This window comes from Bombina bombina, chromosome 2, assembly GCF_027579735.1.
Source record: "Bombina bombina isolate aBomBom1 chromosome 2, aBomBom1.pri, whole genome shotgun sequence".
Lineage (NCBI taxonomy): Eukaryota > Metazoa > Chordata > Amphibia > Anura > Bombinatoridae > Bombina > Bombina bombina.
Window position 1 is genome coordinate 1,257,941,845 of NC_069500.1, and position 19,324 is coordinate 1,257,961,168.

General features: G+C 38.5%; 1 long non-coding RNA gene across 1 annotated transcript in view; it reads right to left on the reverse strand.

Annotated features, from left to right (window-relative positions):
• Positions 1–16,689, reverse strand: part of LOC128648245 (uncharacterized) — a 73,278-nt gene extending 56,589 nt beyond the window's left edge. The window contains exon 1 of the long non-coding RNA XR_008400551.1: positions 15,960–16,689. This is a non-coding gene — a long non-coding RNA (uncharacterized LOC128648245). The remainder of the gene's footprint in view (positions 1–15,959) is intronic.
• Positions 16,690–19,324: the final 2,635 nt, after the last annotated feature.

Sequence of the window (19,324 nt, forward strand, 5' to 3'; positions counted from 1 at the left end):
TTGGTAGCAGCAGCAGGTTTCTTGGTCTGTTTACCCTTGTTCCAGCCTTGCATGGGCTTCCAAGCGGGTTTGGACTGGGCCGCGTTACCTTCTTGTCTAGCGGCAGTGGAGTTATTAGCCGGTCCGTTCCTGAAATTGCGAAAGGAACGAAAATTAGACTTGTTCTTAGCCTTAAAAGGCCTATCCTGTGGGAGGGCATGGCCCTTACCCCCAGTGATGTCTGAAATAATTTCCTTCAATTCCGGCCCAAAAAGGGTCTTACCCTTGAAAGGAATATTAAGTAACTTAGTCTTGGACGACACATCTGCCGACCAGGATTTCAGCCAAAGTGCCCTCCGCGCTACTATAGCAAAACCAGAGTTTTTCGCCGCCAATTTCGTTATTTGAAAGGCGGCATCCAATATAAAGGAATTAGCTAATTTTAATGCGTGAATTCTGTCCATGACTTCTTCATAGGAAGTCTCTTTCTGGAGCAACCTTTCTAGTTCCTCGAACCAAAAGGACGCCGCTGAAGTGACAGTAATAACACACGTAGCTGGTTGAAGGATGAACCCTTGCTGAACAAAAATCTTTTTAAGCAATCCTTCCAATTTTTTATCCATAGGATCTTTGAAAGCGCAGCTGTCCTCTATATGAATAGTGGTGCGCTTCGCTAGTGTTGAAACAGCTCCTTCAACCTTCGGGACCGTCTGCCATGCGTCCCTTCTAGGGTCTACTATGGGAAACATTTTCTTAAATATAGGAGGTGGGGCAAAGGGTACACCTGGCTTCTCCCACTCCTTTTCCACTATGTTCGCTACCCTTTTGGGTATTGGAAAAGCGTCGTCGTGCACTGGGACCTCTAAAAATTTGTCCAATTTGCACAACTTCTCTGGTACTACCATAGAATCACAGTCATCCAGAGTAGCTAATACCTCCTTTAGCAAAGCGCGGAGATGTTCTAGCTTAAACTTAAATGCTACTATATCAGGTTCTGCCTGTTGAGAAATTTTTCCTGAGTCTGAAATTTCACCCTCAGACAGCCCTTCCCTCACAGCCAATTCCGATTGATGTGAGGGTAAAATAGATAAAGCATCGTCAGCGTCTGATTGTTCATCCCTTTTATCTGTATTTAAAGCTGAACAATCACGCTTTCTCTGAAATGCTGGCAGTTTGGATACAAGATTTGCTATAAAATTATCCACTACTGCTGTTAATTGTTGCATAGAAATAAGCACTGGCGCGCTAGGTGTCGCCTGCGCGGGCAAAGCTGGTGTAGACACAGAAGGAGAGGATGTAGAACTATCCCCACTACCTTCATTAGATAAATCATCTTGGGCAACATTATGAAATGTAACAGAGCTGTCCTCATTTTGTTTGGACGCTATGGCACAATTATCACAAACACTCGAAGGGGGAACCACATTTGTCTCTACACACACAGAACATAGGTTATCTGATGGCACAGACATGTTAAACAGATTTAGGCAGGCAAACAATGCAATAAAAACGATTTTAAACAAAAACGTTACTGTCTCTTTAAATAATAAAATGACACACTTTATTTCTGAATGTTCAAAAAACTATGAAGGCAATATCCGATTTTTCTGAAATTTGGACCCCAGTGTCTTAATGCTTAGAAAGTATTGCACAGCAAATATGGAGACTCTAGCTCTTAAAACAAGCAAACCGGAGCTAATTGTTGGATTTAACCGTTTTTATACACCACAATCCCTGCTTACAGCATTGCTGCAGCTTTTACCTTTCTTAGGGGTCAATCATCCACAGAAATAAGCCTTCTGGAGTCACTTTCTGAGCCACAGGACCCTCTCACATGGAACTGCATGCACTGCCTTGAAATTAACTGAAGTGCCAAAATGAGGCCTCCTCCCTCAGTACACTAGAGTGAAGGGGCCATCCTGACTAGATTTAGGTGTCTAAAGCAAGCCAGATCAATAAAAAACGTCCCCAAGTGTATATGAGCTTATAAAACATTTCAATTGCCATCATATTGTAATAAAAAACAATCGATTTGGCCCCTGACAGTGTCTACCAGCATAAAAATCAAAAAGGGGAAGCCTGTTATCTTTTTTGCTGAGATGAAAGAAAAATGGCTTACCGTTTTCCCTGAGGGGAAAAATGACTGTCATCTAGCATTAGCCTGTGTTGTTAGAAGGAGACTAGTCATACCTGAAGCAGATAAGTCTGCAAACTGTTACCCCCAACTGAAGTTCTCTGGTTTCAACAGTCCTGCGTGGTAACAGAAATGGATTTTAGTTACTTGTGCTAAAATCATAGCCCTCTTAAACAGAAATCTTCATCACTTTTCTGTTGTAGAGTAAATAGTACAAGCCAGCACTATTTTAAAATAACAAACTCTTGATAGAAGAATAGAAAAACTACAACTAACACCACAAACTCCTCACCATCCCCGTGGAGATGCTACTTGTTCAGAGCGGCAAGGAGAATGACTGGGGGGCGGAGCCAGAGGGGGAGCTATATGGACAGCTCTTGCTGTGTGCTCTCCTTGCCTTTCCCTGTGGGGGAGAATATTTCCCACAAGTAATGGATGATGCCGTGGACCGGACACACCAATGTTGGAGAAACAGAAGTTGCCATAATATTTTTTTTATTTAAATTTAAAGAGACAATACAGATACTAAACAAATCAAAAGCTTGATGCCCTTATTTTGAAAGTGCTAGATCGGACATATTGTAATAAATATTTACAGAATCTAAGCTTGCTGGCAACTGGCTTAAACATTACCCAATGGATTTTCAGCCAATAGTAATGCAAGGGACGCCATCAGTGTACGGCGGCGACCACATGAAGAGGATGCTCTGTGCCGGATGTATACAGGATGGACCTGCTCCGCGCCACCTGGATGAAGACTTCTTGCCGCCTGGATGAGGACTTCTTGCCGCCTGAATGGATCCTTCAAGCGGGACTTCAAGAACTGTAAGTGGATCGTCAGGGTTAGCGTTAGGTTTTTTTTAAAGGGATTTTTGGGTGGGTTTTATTTTTAGATTAAGGTCTGGGCAGTAAAATAGCTAAATGCCCTTTCAGGGCAATGGGTAGCTTAGGTTATTTTAGATAGTTTTTTTATTTGGGGGGGGTTGGTTGGGTGTTTTGTATTTTTTTTTTTTGCCAGGTAAAAGAACTTTTATCTTTGGGGCAAGGCCCCACAAAAGGCCCTTTTAAGGGCCATTGGTAGTTTATTGTAGGCTAGGGTTTTTTATTGGGGGGGGGGGATTATTTTGATAGGGCTATTAGATTAGGTGTAATTGTTTTTATTTTTGATCATTGGGTTTGTTATTTTTCGTAATTTAATGTTTGTTTGTTTTTGTAACTTAGTTTTTCTTTTATAATTTAGGACTTTGTAATAATGTTTAATTGTATATTTAAATAATTTAAGTTGGGTTAGGTTTTTTTAATATGTAATTTAGTTTAATTAATTGATAGTTTAATTTAATTGTAGTATAATAGTAGTTTAATTTAATTGTAGTATAGTAGTTAGGGTAGGGTAAATAATAGTTTAAAATGAGTTAATTTTAATTCTACATGTAAGTTTTAATTTATTTGAAGATATGGATGATGTAATTTTAATTTAAAGTTAAGGGGTTGTTAGGTTCTGGGGTTAATAGCTTCATTTAGTTTTTTGCAATGTGGGGGACTGACGGTTTAGGGGTTAATAGGTTTAGTTAGTGTCGGTGATGTGGGAGGCCAGAGGTTTAGGGGTTAATAACTTTATTTAGTGGCGGTGTGGTCAAGGAGCGGCGGGATAGGGGTTAAACATTTTAGTATAGTGGCGGTGTTTAGTGAAATGGTATAAATAAAGTTGTGGAAAAGCCGAATAGACATGAGATGTCTGCTAGTTAACAACAGTCCGATGCTCATCACCCTGTACTTGGTGCAAGTGTTTTTGACTGTTTTTTTAATAAATAAGGAGAGCGTATTGAGATCCGCGGCAGCGATGTTTGGAGAGCGTATTGATGCTGGCAAATGCAACACAGTTCACACTTTGATAAATATCCCCCATGATATTTCTTCACATTTCCTGCAGATCTAGTTAACTGTATGAGATATCACGTATATGTAAATTTTGTTTTTTTTTTGAACAAAATTTTTTATTGAGGTCTCAAGAACATACATGGCATAATAAGACTCAGATAATCAAACAGCTGATTACATACGGACCAAGAAAGGTAATTGTATATCTATGAACAAATAGGTTACAGTATTTAAAACCATAATAGGATATCATGTAAATGGTCGAAGGACAAGCACTGGGAAACAGTATGATCAAGTGGGGGAAACAGTCCCATAAGTCAATATGTGAGATAGCGCAGGAAATGTGGTCTAGTATAAATTAGAGTCTATATAATAGGTACCTCTTTTTTTTTTTTATTTGGAAAACAGTGTAATGGTCACAGCTCAGTAATCTGAAATATCATATGATAAAGAAAAAAAACCCTTATCTGAATTCTTGGCAACCCGAAGGATTACCATGAGAGGCAAAAAATAAATATAGGAGTCCAGAAGGGTTTTAGAATGAGACCAATATGAGCTGGATTAGTAAAAGTGGAGTGGGGTGATGGGATACAGCGGGCAAGAGCCGCTTAGAAAAAATTAAGGGAGAGAAGGGAGGGAGGGCGGAGCGCTTTTAAAATTGAGGAGGCCAAATAATGTTAATAAGGGGGGAGTACATGGCGAGGGGCAAGATGCTAATGCCAATTTTAATTGACAATAATACACTAGTTGCGAGGAGATATGGCGTTTAAAATTAAATGGTCATCTTGCATGAGAAAGTTATACCAATTTATCTTTAGAGCTGGGGCAGATAGTATAAGAGGCGGATATATATAAATCATGTCCCACAGTCTGAAGGAGATGTACACAGAGCAGGGTTAATAAGCACCAAGGCATAATAATATATATAGGGGAAAAGTGCTAATGGCTATCTTAATTTACTGTAGTACACTAGTTGCAAGTAGGCATGGCGTTTAAAGTTACATAAGAGAATTATATCAATGTATCTTTGGAGCTGGGGCAGTTGTTATAAGGAGTGGACATATATATATATATATAAACCGTGTCCCATAATTTTAGAAAAATTTGCACAGCACAGGGTTAAAAACGCTAATATGCAACAAAATATAAATAACTATAAAAGTGCTCAACTATAATAGTAGTATTAACTATGTGAGCTGTAAAAGTTTTGATATTAACTAACGCCTATTTCTAACTCCTTATAATCCGTAAGTGGGTGAAAGTGGTAGGCCTCTTATATGATACTGCATATGTATATGAAAGAGGACAAAATCATATTAGCAAAGACCTAAAGAGTTGCCAAACATACAGTGGTTTTTGTGCAGGCTGAGCAAAGTCAAATACAATAAAGACCTGTTCTATAGCGTAATGTAAATAGTTAATAGTTAATGGCTGTACCTTGTTACTCAATACAGACGTGACTATAACAGCTCACATTTAGAGTAATATAGATGTCATAGTCCTGAACAAGTTAAATCCGGTAGCCTAGATGAGGCATATAGAAAATGGCGTTAACTGCGTAGAGAAAAACTGCTTTTCTTGAGTTTATCAGTCTCTATGTAGGCTTAAACCGGGAAGAGGTATTGATAGAATTAGGGGTTCTATGGATTGGTAGTTATAGAAGTGACCCTTAACCTATGAGCTAATATAAAAGATAACTTTTAATCTGAGCTGAGATTGACTACGTCTGGTGAGAGAATATGGCGTGATAGCGGACCTTCCTGCCATCTACAGTGTTAAGTGCATATCATAGGGGTTAACTATCTAAACTCATACCCTCTAGTCTACATTAAGCAAACAAGGCCCAGCAAAAGAAGGTATTTACATAGTATATCCTGTACAGGCAGGTTATATTCAAGCAGTGACTTTATGTTGCACAGGGTTATGTAAAAATATTATTTACGTATCTCCACAGACATGGGCACATATCTACATATCACCTCCATAACCCTGAAGTTCCAAGGTGAATGCATAGTTAAAATGAGCAGCACACAAACCCTGATACAGCATTGCCAACATAGAGGTCTAAATAGCATGGTTTATGAAATAGTGCCACAGGAGTATATAAGATAAAAGACGCAATGAAGTCTGTATTCAGGAGGACAGGATAGAGAGTGCTTTGTAGCAACAAATCTCAGGGATATGCTAACATAAAAAACAAATACAGAGCTGGGGGGTCTTGATCCGGAGTTTTTGGAAATATTAATGCAGAGTGTGCGAGTACATTTACATAGCATAGGCTTTCTTTAAAAAGTTAGGTGCAAAGTCTCACACAGGAGAAGCCACCCAGCAAGGGGAAAGAAATACCACAGTTCTAGCCGATTCCCGTATTAGCCCTATGGGAGATGTATGTCTCATCTGTTTGTGATGTGCCGACTCTGGGAGACTGGAGACATCTCGGTAAGAAGCTGGAACCGGTGTCTGTGTGCGCGTCTGCTGGCGAAGTAATTTTGATCAAGCTCTGCAGCGCCAACGATGCCGATGTCATTATAGCTCCATAGAAGTGGTTTCCCGGGGCAAAGGCAGCGACCCAAACATAGGCAAAAGGAGGAGGGTAAGTATGTAAGGTCCAAGATGGCGGCATAACAAGCGTGCACACTGCTGTCGCAGTGATATTGTCACCGGGTTCCGATTTCACCTGGATGGGCTGTGGAGAGGGAAAAGCCAATAGATGACCTATCTCGCAAAGCTCAGAGGGCGGCATGGCACTGCCAGAGGTAATCCCCCGCACAAGCTCAGTTGTTGTCTTATCAGCCTCGGTGTGTTGTGTCGGATCTACGGCCTCCTCCGTGTGGGTTCCCTGTGGAGTGAGTGCTAGCAACAATGACATCAGGTCCTCCTTCATGCTTCGAAAGTGTTGATCCAAACTTTGCTGGGTACGTTGTTCCCAAACTGTAAGGGCTTCCGTAATTTCCATACTGTTGAGATATAGGCTCCAGCCGGAACGCCTGTGTGGGGTAGCTTAAAGGTAGGTTTCAGCGTTGTGCTCCTTGATTGAGTTGGCTTCGGCCCCTAATGAATATTACATGTAGCTTTAATCTTTTAGAGTAATTTAGAACAAGTTTGGGCTCTGTAGACGCTAAATAAATTAGTAAATGTTATCTATGAGCCTGGAGCTACAAGCATACACGTCTAGCTGGCTCGGCAGTTGGCTCCGCCCCCTCCACGTATATGTAAATTTAATAATACATATGTACATTTCTATCCTGCCCACTACCGATGAAGTACCCTACAGTGATGAAGTTTAATGAATCTAGACCATATATTTGTATTTAATTTAAAATTGAATCTATGTATTTTATATGTGAAAGATAATATAATTATTCCAAATTACCTTGAAATACTCACAAATTTGTGGAAAATAAAATTTTTGTACTGTATCAAGTATCTTTATAGGATTATATTAAAAAAAAATGCAAAACCTGTTGAAAAGTTTATAAAAAAAGGATTGTGGCTGTCAACGTCAATGTTGTCCATTCATCACATGGGTAACTTTTGCAATATATGATCCAATATTTTTCCCGTACAAAGATGGTGTAATTGTTTGCATTTGGATCATTCAAAAATAATAATTGTTTTGCAGGTCTTGAAGCCAGCTAAGAACATAAATTGGTCAGGGTTAATCTTGTAAAACCTGCCATGTGTACTGTTAGTTCTCAGAATTGGAAAACTTTTAATTTTCAGACTTAAATAAAAGGAAAAGGGAGCAATAAATACAAAAATAAATAAACATTTTATATCACAATTTTGAAGTGTTTACCATCCCCTTTGATGATATATAAAGTAATACAACTGGTTAATGATGAGATACATGAATGAGTCAGATTTTCTGGATAACTGAAGATAATATAATGATAGTAGCATGAGTAATTTAAGATACAGTGCAATAAACTTTTTAGACCATGTGGACATAAAATACCAATTTATTATTGGATGCAATGTTATACTACACCCTATAAAATACCAATAAAAAATAAAAATACCAAATATGTATGTTTAAGAGCACAGTACACAATGTTGTGTTTATATACCTATTTTTAGTAATTTATGACCTGTTGTTCCAAGGGTTCACTAAGTACTTACATTAACATTTTTATAATTTTTCCTCATAATAATAATACTAATACTACTACTACTACTACTACTACTACTACTACTACTACTACTACTACTACTAATAATAATAATAATAATAAAACAATGTGGATAGGAATACATTAAGTAATATAAAGCAGAAACCAAATATATTCACAAATAAGACTGCCAAATCCTTAGCTTTTATGTAGATATGTTATAGATGTTGGCTAACTAATTGTTATCAAGGGACACATGATAAAAAAAACAGAAGTTGCCATAATATTTTTTTTATTTAACTTTAAAGAGACAATACAGATACTAAACAAATCAAAAGCTTGATGACCTTATTTTGAAAGTGCTAAATCATATTGTAATAAATATTTACAGCATCTAAGCTTGCTGGCATCTGGCTTAAACATTACCCAATGGATCTTCCAAAGTAGAGAGTTTCCATAAACCATTGAAGCAGCAATGTGTTTTTCAGTCTTAACATCTATTACTGCTGTTTCATCAGAAAACAAAACAGTCATTTAGGGAGTGAGTGGAAATGTGGATCAATCTCTAAATGTGCAACTAGGGTGCTGTTAACCACAGAAGCTTACAATCAATCTCAGTTTTTATTTCTCATGACAAGAGGTATTGGCAGTCTTACTCTAGCCTTGTTACAAAAAGACAAGCTTCACCTATGACAAATCCCTAATAGGCAAAATATTAAATTTTTAAAACAAAAAAGTTTTCTCAAGGATAAGCAATGAAGAAACAAAAATAAAGTTATAGATACAACATTAACCCCTTAATGACCACATCACTTTTCCATTTTCTGTCCGTTTGGGACCAAGGCTATTTTTACATTTTTGCTGTGTTTGTGTTTAGTTGTAATTTCCCTCTTACTCATTTACTGTACCCACACATATTATATACTGTTTTTCTCGCCATTAAATTAACTTTCTAAAAATACCATTATTTTCATCATATCTTATAATTTGCTATAAAAAAATTATAAAATATGAGGAAAAAATGGAAAAAAACACACTTTTTTTAACTTTGACCCCCAAAATCTGTTACACATCTACAACCACCAAAAAAAAACATGCTAAATAGTTTCTAAATTTTGTCCTGAGTTTAGAAATACCTAATATTTACATGTTCTTTGCTTTTTTTGAAAGCTATAGGGCCATAAATACAAGTAACATTTTGCTATTTCCAAACTACTTTTTTTCAAAATTAGCGCTAGTTACATTGGAACACTAATATCTTTCAGGAATCCCTGAATATTAATTGACATGTATATATTTTTTTTTAGAAGACATCCCAAAGTATTGATCTAGGCCAATTTTGGTATATTTCATGCCACCATTTCACCGCCAAATGCGATCAAATACAAAAAATCGTTCACTTTTTCACAATTTTTTTCACAAACTTTCGGTTTCTCACTGAAATTATTTACAAACAGCTTGTGCAATTATGGCACAAATGGTTGTAAATGCTTCTCTGGGATCCCCTTTGTTCAGAAATAGCAGATATATATGGCTTTGGCATTGCTTTTTGGTAATTAGAAGGCCGCTAAATGCCGCTGCGCACCACACGTGTATTATGCCCAGCAGTGCAGGGGTTAATTAGGGAGCTTGTATGGTTAATTTTAGCTTTAGTGTAGTGTAGTAGACAACCCAAAGTATTGATCTAGGCCCATTTTGGTATATTTCATGCCACCATTTCACCGCCAAATGCGATCAAATAAAAAAAAAAGTTAAATTTTTCACAATTTTAGGTTTCTCGCTGAAATTATTTACAAACAGCTTGTGCAATTATGGCACAAATGGTTGTAAATGCTTCTCTGGGATCCCCTTTGTTCAGAAATAGCAGATATATATGACTTTGGCGTTGCTTTCTGGTAATTAGAAGGCCGCAAAATGCTGCCGCGCATCACACGTGTATTATGGCTAGCAGTGAAGGGGTTAATTAGGAAGTTTGTAGGGAGCTTGCAGGGTTAATTTTAGCTTTAGTGTAGAGATCAGCCACCCACCTGACACATCAGACCCCCTGATCCCTCCCAAACAGCTCCCTTCCCTCCCCCACCCCACAATTGTCCCCGCCATCTTAAGTATTGGCAGAAAGTCTGCCAGTACTAAAATAAAAGCTTTTTGGGGGGTTTAGGTTTTAAAAAAAAAAATAAAAAAAATTATTCTGCTGTGTAGGACCCCCCTTAGCCTCCAACCTCCATGATCCCCCCCAAAACAGCTCTGTAGCCTTCCCCATCTGCCTTATTGGGGGCCATCTTGGGTACTGGCAGCTGACAAAAAAGGGCTTTTTTTTCTTAGTTTTTTTTTCTCTGTAGTGTAGCTTCCCCAAACCCCCCCCCCCCACCACCACCTCATTGATCATTTTTTTTTTTTACTTTTTTTAACTGATTTATTTTAAACCTTTTTCTGTAGTGTAGCGGTTCCCACCCGCTCCCTCCCCGTGCATGCGCCCGCCCTCCCGTGCACATCCGTGCGCGCCCCCGGGCATCCCAGCCCACGATCCCGCCCCCCTCCACATCTCCAGGGCCATCGATGGCCGCCACCCGCCTCCCGGTACTGCTCCCACCCACCAACGAAGGAAGCCACCGATCTCCGGTGCAGAGAGGGCCACAGAGTGGCTCTCTCTGCATCGGATGGCTTCAAAAGGTTATTGCAGGATGCCTCCATATCGAGGCATCACTGCAATAAACGGAAAGCAGCTGGAAGCAAACAGGATCGCTGATCACTGATCCGCATTCCTGAAACTCAGTAAACAATTCCATATTAGGGAATTAGAGTGCTAATCAAGTGTACATTCTTTTGGAGATGTCAATCCCCAATTTCTGTTCCCAGGATCGCTTCCAGCTGCTTTCCACACCGAGGACGTGCAGGGTACGTCCTCAGGCGTTAACTGCCTTTTTTTTGAGGACGTACCCTGCACGTCCTCGGTCGTTAAGGGGTTAAGGAAATCCAACCTGTTAAAATGCAGCATTTAATGTTGAGATGCGTGTTCACATGGGAAACTAGTTTTGTGATTTCTGGGTGGAAGCCCCTAAAATATCTATACATTTTGCCTACACATTTCTGGAATAACTTGTGTACCTAAAACTCTCAATATTTTTACTTTTTTAAGGGGGGGGGGGAAGATTGGTACATATATTTTTATGGAATCATAAAATCCCCACAGAAAGAGGGAGATTTTGTGGAGATTGCTAGTTGCTGGTTTAGTTTATCATCAAGACAAGTTAATTGAAGATTTCCTCAATGGTATTACCAATGTACATATGTATATATTTGTTTAGGTCTTGTTTGGGCATGATCCTAACTTGCAATATTTAATGAAAAATGTCAAGCTAAATGCTTTGTATCCAGATTTCAAGCTTTAAAGTGCCATGATACCCACATTTTTTGTTTCATGATTTAGAAAGAGAATGCATTTGTAAACATCTTTCTAATTTACTTCTATTATCTAATTTGTTTTATTCTCTTGATTTTCTTTGCTGAAAAGCATATCTAGATATGCTCAGTAGCTGCTGATTGGTTGCTGCACATAGAAGCCTCGTGTGATTGGCTCAACATGTGCATTGCTTTTTCTTCAAATAAGGATATCTAAAAAATGAAGCAAAATAAATAATAGAAGTAAATTGTAATGTTGTTTAAATTTGTATGTTCTATCTGAAGCATGAAAGAAAGATTTTGGGTTTAGTGGCCCTTTAAGGACCAGTAAATCAGTACCATATTCTCTGATTATCTATAACTGATAAGTACCAAAATAAAATGTATTTTTAAATATCATAGAAACCTCTGCCTCCTCTTTAGATGTTCATGTATTTGGCCATGTTTGAAACCATTAAGTCATCCTAGGCATATTATTTAAATCTTACCAAAAGTTTTTTTTATTATTATTTATTTTTTTAAATGCACCTGTACTTCTGAAACACTTTGCTGATTAACTCATTTTGATAGGGAATATGTACTGAATATAATATTGAAGGCTAAATAACAAGCTGATCTTATTGATAGAGAAAGTTTACAAACATTCACCTAGATAACAAATTGTCTGCTATACCGGGTGTTTAAAGAACGCAAAAAAATGACTGCTAAACCGCTGCCCCCGACACTGCCAACACTTATTAAAGTTATTAACCCTTAATCCTCCGCTCCCGACATCGCCAACACTAAATAAAATGATTAACCCCTAAACCTCTTCCCCTGACACTAAATAAAATGATTAACCCCTAAACCGCCGCCCCTCCACATTGGTACTGATAAACTAAACCTATTAACCCCTAAACCGCTGGCCCCACACATCACAACACGCTAAATTAAACTATTAACCCCTACACCTAATACCTCCCTAACTTTAAATTAAACTTGCAATATAATTATCTTTAAATAAATAAAAACTTACCTGTGAAATAAAAAAAAAACTAAGATTAAACTATAAATTAAACTAACATTACTATTTTAAATAAATGAAAGAAACAAAATAAAAAACCCTAACATTACAAAATTATAAAATCCTAATACTATGAAAAAAAAATAAAAAAACCTAACATTACAGAAAATAATAAACACTAACATTACGAGAAAAAAAAATCTAAGATTACAAAAAAATAACAAAATTATCCAAAATAATAAAATTTACACCTAATCTTAAAGCCCTATAAAAACAAAAATATTTCACCCAAATAAAAACACCACCTAACCTAACAAAAATAGCCCTTAAAAGGTTAAACAGCTCTTTTACCTACAAAAAATTACAAAGTCCCCCCAACAGGAAAACCCGCCACCCAACTAACCCCCTTAAAATAAAAAAACCTAAGTCTAAAAAAAACCTAAGCTACCCATTGCAAAATGGGCATTTGTATGGGCATTGCCCTTAAAAGGGCATTCAGCTCTTATACTGTCCATCCCTAATCATTTAAAAAAAAAAAAAACACCAACAAAAAAAAACCTAACACTAACCACAGGAAATCTACTCACGGTTCCTAAAGTCCGGACATCTATCTTCATCCAGACGGCGACATCTTTTATCTTCACCCCGGTGGCCCGGAGCTGTGGAGGGGAGGAGCATCTTTGCCAGCAGCGCAGATCCAGCGCCACTGGGATAAAGATAGAAGATACACCTGCAGTGGATCAAGATTTCGCCACCTGGATGAAGCCTTCTCGCCTCATGGATGAAGATGGATGTCTGGACTTCAGGAACCATGAGCAGATTTCCTTGGGTTAGTGTTAGTTTTTTTGGGGTGTTTTTTTTTTTTTTTTTTTAAGATTAGGGATGGGCAGTTAAAGAGCTGAATGCCCTCTTAAGGGCAATGCCCTAACAAATGCCACTTTAGGGGCAATGGTAGCTTACATTTTTTTTAGACTTAGTTTTTTATTTTGGGGGGGTGGGGTTGGTTGGGTGGAGGGTTTTACTGTTTGGGGGACTTTGTAATTTTTTGTAGGTAAAAGGGCTGTTTAACTTAGGGCAATGCCCTACAAAAGGCTATTGGTAGTTTATTGTTTGGTTAGGAGGTGTTTTTATTTTGAAGGGGCTTTTTTGTTTTTATAGGGCTATTAGATTAGGTGTAATTTTTATTATTTTAGATAATTTTGTTTTATTATTTCGCAATGTTAGTGTTTATTATTTTTTGTAATGTTAGTTTTTATTTATTTAAATATAGTTATATTGTAAGTCTAATTTAAAGTTAGGGCGGTGTTAGGTTTAGGGGTTAATGGTTTAATTTAGTGTGTTGTGATGTGGGAAGCCCGCGGTTAAGGGGTTACTAGATTTAGTTTATTAGTAGCAATGTGGGGGACCTGCAGTTTAGGGGTTAATGGTTTTATTATAATTTTGGCGATGTGGGGGGGGCGGCGGTTTAGAGGTTACTAGATTTATTTAGTTTTGGCAATGTGGGTGGGCGGCGGTTTAGGGGTTAATAAGTAATTTATGGGTGTTAGTGTACTTTGTAACATTTTAGTTATGAGTTTTGTGAAACATTTTTTTTTTTCAAAATCCTACTGGTCTCAGATCGCAGAATGGATTGCGGCGGTATAAGCTATAACGCTAGCGTTATAGCCTGCCCGAACAACTTGTAATACGGCGCTATGGAAAATCCTGCACTCACACGTCATTTTTTGAGTGCAGATTGGATCGTTGTGTCACAGGCTAAAACGCTTGCGGTTTAGCTATACCACCGCAACTTGTAATACGGGAGATCTACCATTCTACGCGTAATGGCCAATTTTTCAGCAAAACTTGTAATCTAAGTGTAAGAATTTAAGGAAGGGGATATTACGCGTTATGTTCCTTCATAGCTACCTAAAGTCAAGGCTAGAAAAAACACACAACTTTCTGCATTGTAAAGTGTAGCTCTCGAATCTTTTATACAGATTAAATAATAATGTTATTCCCAAGATATAAGACTGAATGCAATTTTGCTGCCAAAGGGTCTTTAACACTAAGAGGCCGATTTATGAAAGTGCGAGCGGACATGATACGAGGAAAGCGTATTATATCCACCACATATCGATAAATGCCGACAGCATACGCTGTCGGCATTTATCATTGCACAAGCAGTTCTTGTGAACCGCTTGTGCAATGCCACCCCCTGCAGATTTGTGGCCAATAGGCCACTAGCAGGGGTGTCAATCAAGCCGATCGTATAGGATCGGGTGGATTGATGTCCGCAGCCTCAGAGCAGGCGGACAAGTTATGGAGCAGCAGTCTTTAGACCGCTGCTTCATAACTGCTGTTTCCGGCGAGCCTGAAGGCTTGAATTAAAAAATTCAAATATCAAAGAAGGGCGTACCTCTGTATAGTCACTATCTAGACAAATATAAAATTGAATAAGATACTTTAATGCAGTTCTCCTGATAGTACAGGATTAGGTCTCACAGGGAAAAGCAGCACAAAATCATTTAACAAAAGCAGTGTCCACAAACAAGCCAAAGTCAAATACCAAGTCATTCACAAACAAGGGGTTAATACAAAAGCGTAGTCAGGAGAAGAAGAAAGTCATACCAGTATTGTCAAGTAGTAATTTCCAGAGTAAGAAGTTCAGAAACTCAATACACAAGCAACCACATGCTACAAACACAGAACTAATATATACTACTGCATTTAAGGCCTAATTGATCAGCTAGTCCTACTTAAAAGTACAATACACCTAACAGCAGCAGGAACAGAAATCACTTTCCTGACCTTCCCTGAGGTAGGTGATAGTGTAATGCTGTGTACCTGTTTCGTGTATGTGACCTAAGCCTCCACAGAGTGGGAGTAGGTGAGAGGTTGAAATCGGGTATAGAGGGGATGCCTGTATGATGCAGTGCCTCCACCTATAGAGGGGACACCCTAGAGTATTAAAGGGACACTAAACCCAAAAAATTTTGTTCATGATTCAGGTAGAGAATACAATTTTAAATAACATTCCAAATTACTTCTATTATCTAATTTGCTTAATTATTTAGATATCCATTGTTGAAGAAAAAGCAATGCACATGGGTGAGCCAATCACACGAGGCATCTATATGCAGCCACCAATCAGAAGCTACTGAGCATATCTAGATATGCTTTTCAGCAAAGGATATCAAAGGAATGAAGCAAATTAGATAATAGAAGTAAATTAGAAAGTTGTTTAAAATTGAATGCTCCTTATAAATCATGAAAGAAAAAAAATTGGGTTTCATGTCCCTTTAAGGTGTGGGGTCCTATAAGAGTTTAGTACAGAAACATGTAATAACCACACAAAAAAAATTCTTCAAATAAAATGTTGCTTTGATTGTTATAAAGTTGTTTAACCAATAGCATACAGTGTAACAAATACAAATATATATTATTCACAATAACTTCTTATGACATCAGTTACCTATGTAGTCAGAAGTCCATCATGAGCTCATGAAATTATAAACATAACTGTTGTTGCACTGTTGTTGGCGCTGTACAATGCAGTTTCATATACTTAATAGAGTTTAGCTGAGGTAATAATCCCTTACTGCTTGTGAATAAAGCTAGAGAGCGCTGCTTGTGATCGATGCAATGGTCAAAAGCTTCTCAGAAATACTGAATAACATAACAGTCTCTACCTTGCTAATGAATTTCAGCAATCCACTTGTCTCATACTGGGAAGCCAGTCATTTTTTTTTTACTACAGACAGTTGGTGTATTTGTGCAAACTGTTCAGGCAGAATAACTGCTAGAATATTCTCTGGGTTATCACTTTAATATACAGCACACTCAGTTACTTCCTTATGTAATGCTGCTGTGCAATCCAGTTAGTGTATTTGTGCAGAATAAAGTGCTAGAATATTCTCTGGGTTATCTCTGTAATATATAACACACTCTGCAGCACATCAGATATGACTAGTCTATCTTTTCTCTTGCATTTAGTTAACATGGAGTTGAGGAGATCTTAAAACAGCAGATAATGGCTGACACACTCACTGTACAAATAAAAGTTCTCACTCTGTAGCAGCCACATGTAGCAATGTCTGAACTGTCTATGGAATCCATGTACTCAGTCTGAGTAACTTCTTTCTGTTTAGAAACAGCAACATTCTTCTCCCATCTCCAAGTCTGTGCAAACTCCACACTTCTCATAACATCAATTTCTCCTCTCTAGCACTTAAATCTCCTCCCCCTCCCAGATGGCATTTCCCTTCCTTCATACAGTTATTACAGCAGCCATCTTGGGTAAGGGCAAAGCACTTACCTAGACATACAATTATCAATGCAGATTCCTCCCCTTAAAGGGACATTAAACACCTTGAGATAGTAATATAAAATGATAAATGGTAAATATAAAATAACTCTGCAATATACTTTCATTATTTATTTTGTTTTCTTTACCTGTAACTCCATTCTGAAATTGTGAGCTTCTCAGTTCTTGTTAGAAATGGAAGTGCAGAACACTGTTATATTCCACACAGCCATTGGCTGCTGTTATAATTATATTTCTTGTTTGTTTGTTCACTATGGAGAGTGAAACATACAGGATTTCTTATAGCAATTATTATAGGAATTGACAAAAAATATGTATAGTGTTACAGGTTGGTTAACGGAATAAGACTTTTGCTAGGTTAACCTATCTGTATTAATATTTGCCAGCTAGATAGTTTTATCCTACAAACACTGTAGTCTGCAGTAAACTAATTAGGCAGGATTAAAGTTCAGGTTCATGCAAAAATACTGTCCAGATATTCAGTGAGATATTGATCAAGGTAGATACTGTAGCGAATGAAATATAAGGTATCAAGTAATAGTATTGGTAAACATACGACCTGTTAACCAGTCCTGGAAACAGAGGTGTGCAAAGTTAAATGAGAGACCGCGGAGGTTTGCGGCTTGCAGCGTGGAGCTGAGTGAGAATGGCTCCAGGCGGTAGCTGATGACGTCGGCGGTTAGCAGCCGATACTGGTCTGAGACAAGCTGAAAGTAGAAGCTGCGGTTAGTAGCGAGAGCGAGAGTGCCGCTCTGAGATGCTGGGGAAAATAGGTGGAGCCGGATTGGCTCAGTTTCACAGACAGTTGACTGAGAATTGCAGATAATCCAGCATAGAAGAGAGGCAAAGGTGTGTCTTAAATAGGCAAGTGAATTCATTAAAGGGGCAGTGAGCAGAGAAAAAAGGAAGGATCTGACATATCCCCCCCCCAAGAACACCCACAGCGAGGGTTCTAAGGACAAGGTCTTTCCGGATTTCTACGGTGGAAAAGTGAAATACACCTGGGGGCCGTGACTGAAGTAGCAGGTTCCCATGAGTCTTCAGAATGATCATACCCTTTCCATCGTACTAGATATTCCAAAACACCCCTTCGCCGCCTGGAGTCAAGAATAGCTTCTATCTCATATTCCAAATCCTGGGAAAGAACATGTGTAACAGAATCCACGGTAAATCTGTCGGAAAGACAGGGTTTAACCAAGGAGACATGGAAAGTCGGGTGTAACTTATATGAGTGAGGCAGTTGTAAAGTGACAGTAGCTGGATTCCTAACGGCAATTATAGGAAAAGGACCTATAAATAGCTTACTCATTTTCTTGGAGGGTGTATGTAAGCGCAAATTTTTAGTTGACAACCAGACTAGTTGTCCAACCTGGTAGACAGGTTGAGGCTTATGCCGCAAGTCATAATAACGTTTATGGGATGCTTGTGCATGTTTTATGTTGTCTCGAGCAACAGACAAGGTCTGGGAGATGTCATTCACAGTGTCGTTAACTTTAGGACAGGGAGATGGTGCATAAGGAAGAAAGCTGATTCTGGGATGGAGTTCATGATTGAGAAAGAAAGGGCTAAAGCCAGTTGAAGAATTCTTAGCGTTGTTGTAGGCGAATTCTGCCAGAGCTAGATGGTCAGCCCATTGATCCTGTTGGTTGGAGCAAAAGCAGCGGAGGTACTGCTCCAACCACTGATTGGTGCGCTCTGCCTGTCCATTCGTTTGTGGATGATATGAAGTTGTGAGCTTTTGAGTTACTTGTAGAGTTTTACATAAATGTCTCCAAAACCGAGAGGTGAATTGTGATCCTCTGTCCGAAAGGAGTACCATAGGCAACCCATGTAATCTAACAACATTCCTAATAAACAAGTCGCAAGTTTGTTGTGCAGTGGGTACTCCTATAGCTGGTATGAAATGGGCCATTTTTGTTAGTAAATCAACTACTACAAAAATAGAGGTGTAGGACGAAGATTTTGGTAGATCGACAATAAAATCCATTGCGAGATGAGTCCAAGGGTTTTCTGGAACTGGATATGGTTGTAGAAGTCCCATCGGAGATTGATGTGATGGTTTACACGAGCCACAAATACCACAATTTGAAATATAGTCTTCTACGGAGGAAAGCATAGTTGGCCACCAGTAATTACGCTTAAGTAGCTCTAGAGTTTTTTGTATGCCTAAATGTCCCGTGAGTGGGGAATCATGATGAGCTCGTAAAAGAGAAATTCTATACTGAGGTGGTATGTATAGATGTTTACCATGGTAATATAAACCATCTGGATTTCTTTGCAGAAGATGAGTTGGTTTTGTGGAATCCTGATTTTGAGCTTTCTGAAACTGAGGATCGTTATGGACGAGTAGACCTAAAAAGTTTGATGAGGGTATGACTGTAGTCGGGGTTTCCACATTGAGCGGTCTAATGTCTTTGCGGGAGAGGGCGTCAGCTTTGCCGTTTCGACTACCAGGTCTGTAGGTGATGAGATAATTGAATCGTGAGAAATAGAGATTCCAGCGGAGTTGTCTG